This window comes from Monodon monoceros, unplaced genomic scaffold (genome assembly GCF_005190385.1).
Source record: "Monodon monoceros isolate NGI ecotype Baffin Bay Population unplaced genomic scaffold, NGI_Narwhal_1 Super_Scaffold_18, whole genome shotgun sequence".
NCBI classification, from domain to species: domain Eukaryota; kingdom Metazoa; phylum Chordata; class Mammalia; order Artiodactyla; family Monodontidae; genus Monodon; species Monodon monoceros.
In genome coordinates, this window is record NW_021703774.1 from 53,815,001 (window position 1) to 53,818,895 (window position 3,895).

Genomic DNA, 3,895 nt, shown 5'->3' on the forward strand with positions numbered 1-3,895 from the left:
ATGACCTAGGAGAACTAAAGAGCAAACAAGATGAACAACACAATAAATGAAATTAAAAATTCTCTAGAAGGAATCAATAGCACAATAACTGAGGCAGAAGAACAGATAAGTGACCTGGAAGATAAAATAGTGGCAATAACTACCACAGAGCAGAATAAAGAAAAAGAATGAAAAGAATTGAGGAGAGCCTCAGAGACCTCTGGGACAACATTAAATGTACCAACATTCGAATTATAGGGGTCCCAGAAGAAGAGAAAAAGAAAGGGACTGAAAAATATTTGAAGAGATTATAGTTGAAAACTTCCCTAATATGGGAAAGGAAATAGTCAATCAAGTCCAGAAAGCACAGAGGGTCCCATACAGAATAAATCCATGGAGAAACACACCAAGACACATATTAATCAAACTATCAAAAATTAAATACAAAGAAAAAATATTCAAAGCAGCAAGGGAAAAGCAACAAATAACATACAAGGGAATCCCCATAAGGTTAACAGCTGGTCTTTCAGCAGAAATTCTGCAAGCCAGAGGGGAGTGGCAGGACAAATTTAGGTGATGAAAGGGAAAAATCTACAACCAAGATTACTCTACCCAGTAAGGATCTCATTCAAATGAGAAATTAAAACGCTTACAGACAAGCAAAGCTAAGAGAATTCAGCACCACCAAACCAGCTTTACAACAAATGCTAAAGGAATTTCTCTAGGCAGGAAACAAAAGAGAGGGAAAAGAACTACAAAAACAAACCCAAAACAATTAAGAAAATGGTAATAGGAACATACATATCAATAACTACCTTAAATGTAAATGGATTAAATGCTCCAACCAAAACACATGGACTGGCTGAATGGATACAGAAACAAGACCCATATATAGGCTGTCTACAAGAGACCTAATTCAGACATAGGGACACATACAGACTGAAAGTGAAGGGATGGAAAAAGATATTCCATGCAAATGGAAATAAAAAGAAAGCTGGAGTAGCAATTCTCATATCAGACAAACTAGACTTTAAAATAAAGACTATTACAAGAGACAAAGAAGGACATTACATAATGATGAAGGGATCAATCCAAGAAGAAGATATAACAATGGTAAATATTTATGCACCCAGCATAGGAGCACCTCAATATATAAGGAAAATGCTAACAGCCATAAAAGGGGAAATGGACAGTAACACAATCATAGTAGGGGACTTTAACACCCCACTTTCACCAATGGACAGATCATCCAAAATGAAAATAACTAAGGACACACAAGTTTTAAATAATACATTAAACAAGATGGACTTAATTGATTTTTTTTTCAGTTTTTAAAAGGAAGATTTATTCGACAAGTTTCACTTAGCGCAATACACCTAAAAGGAAAATCACAATACAATGAAAAGATTTAAATCAAGGCCTCAGAATTTCATACAAACACCAAGACCAAAATCCTAAAGTATTGGTATTGCGTCTCAAATTTTCCCCATTAACTTAAAAAAAAAGCTTAAACTTACGTACCATAGAGGTTATTAAATGAAACTAGAATTAATAAACATGCCAAATGTTTCACTTTTAATTGTAGACACAGCTCCTATATTGAGTTTTACAAAAAAGCATGTCTTTCAACAATGCATCCAAACGGTGTTCAACGTAATGTGGTGCAAGCAACATTTAACATAATTCAGCTGCTTTAACCTAAATAAACCTACTGCTTAAATACATCCTACAATATAACTAACTTGAGAAAAGCTGAAAATTATTTAACAGTAATAGATTACTCAACCTAGTTACATCCTAAATGAATGTTTGTGTTCAAAAATACTGAAACTTAAGTCTTTAACACAATCCTGATTTCCACTTAGAGTAAGCATAAATCACAAGCTTGTATCGCAAAACTGTTAAAACTTAAGTTTTTTTTTTCTTTTAAAAAATGTTGACCAAGAGTCAGTGATCAGAATCAATTACATTCCCTATCCACCACTCATACTGGACATGCTAGACATCCCTCCCATTCCATTCACTCCCATAGATGCTCAGCTTCCACTACTGAAGTAGCTGCTGTTCAGTGCTCCTTGGCTGCCTATGCAGTGTTTGATTGAAAATCACTGGAGTTTTCCTGTAAAACTTGGTCATATCCACTCATGCTGCTCTGGCCACCATAGCCACCTCCATAATGACCACTCAGCTGCTGGCTGGCTGGGCCGCCATAACTAGACTGGTTTGACAAGCCCATGCCTCCCATCATTTGGCTACCATAAGCACCACTGCTTGCTCCTGATGTAGAATTCAAGAAGAGCTCTACATATCTGTGTTGCATATTTGCTTTATCTTTTGCTATAGCTGTCACGGCATCTTCATGAGTTGCAAACTTGACATCTGCTTCACCAGTTGCTCTGCCATCAGGACCAATTTCAATATGTACTCTCACAGGGTTGAGTAGTGAAAAAAAAATTATAAATGCCATTCTCAGTAGTTCTGTAAGGTAATCCATGCATGTGTACACAGTGTCCTGTTGTGCTCTGGAAAGTAGAGCCACCATCCCCATATCTGTGATCTCACATTCCTGAAAAACAAATCTATCTGACCCAAATCCATAGCCATCATTATAGACATATAATCATCATAGCCTCCATAACCCCCACCATAAGCACCACGCCTCATCCTTTCAAAGCCAGCTCCTCTTCCAATGCTGTTATACCCTCTGCCATAGGGACCTGGCCACTGCATGGGCATAAGTTTTCGTGGTGGATCATAGTGAGTTCTAACTTCAGCTCGACTGCTCTTAAAGATTTCAATATACCTGTGCCCTATTCTTTCCTTGTGTTTCTTTAGAGCCTTTTCAGATATTTCCTGTGAAGCAAACTGCACGAAGGCCTCCCCCGTACTCCTCCCCTGGAAGTCCACCAGCAATGTTATCCCATTTGGCACGATTTCCAACCCTGAGAAGAACTGAACAATTTCTTCCTTGCTACATCCAAAAGGGAGTCCTCTAAGCTGTACAAAACCATCATTGGCCGTGTCAAGACTATTTGGACCAGTATGCTTCAACACCCAATCCATTTCAATGTTGTTTGACTTGAATACTTCAACATATTTGTGTCCCATAGTTTCTTTGTCTTTTTTCAAGGCCAATTTGACTTCATCTTCTGATTCAAGTTTAACTAAACCCTCGCCACTCGGTCTGCCTTCTCTGGTGTAGATGAAACGAACACCTTGAGCCCCATTTTGAAATTTGCAGTCAGAAAAAAACTGCTGCACTTTGTTGGCCGAGCAAGACCAAGACAAGCCCCGGACCTTCACCATGAATCCCGCGCCACCTTTGGTGCCCAACATCAACGTCTTTTAGGGAGTCCTGGCGTCAAAACAGACTCCACACACAACTTCAGCACAGATGAGAAGAAAATCAATTGATATTTATAAGACATTCCATACAAAAACAACAGAATACACTTCCTTCTCAAGTGCTCATGGAACATTCTCCAGGATAGATCATATCTTGGGTCACAAACCAAGCCTTGGTAAATATAAGAAAATTGAAATCCTATCAAGTGCCTTTTCTGACCACAATGCTATGAAACTAGATATCAATTACAGGAAAAAAAACTATAAAAAAATACAAACACATGGAGGCTAAACAATATGCTACTAAATAACCAAGAAATCACTGAAGAAATCAAAGAGGAAACAAAAAATACCTAGAAACAAATGACAATGAAAAAATAACGACCCAAAATCTATGGGATGCAGCAAAAGCAGTTCTAAGGGGAAGTTTACAACAATACAATCCTATCTCAAGAAACAAGAAACATCTCAAATAAACAACCTAACCTTACAACTAAAGCAATTAGAGAACAAAGAACAAAAAAATTCCAGAGTTAGCAGAAGGAAAGAAATCATAAAGATCAGATGAGAA

At 37.6% G+C, this 3,895-nt stretch overlaps 1 pseudogene; it reads right to left on the minus strand.

The window, feature by feature from the left end:
- Positions 1–2,008: 2,008 nt before the first annotated feature.
- Positions 2,009–3,312, minus strand: LOC114898495 (annotated as a pseudogene).
- Between the last annotated feature and the right edge of the window lie 583 nt (positions 3,313–3,895).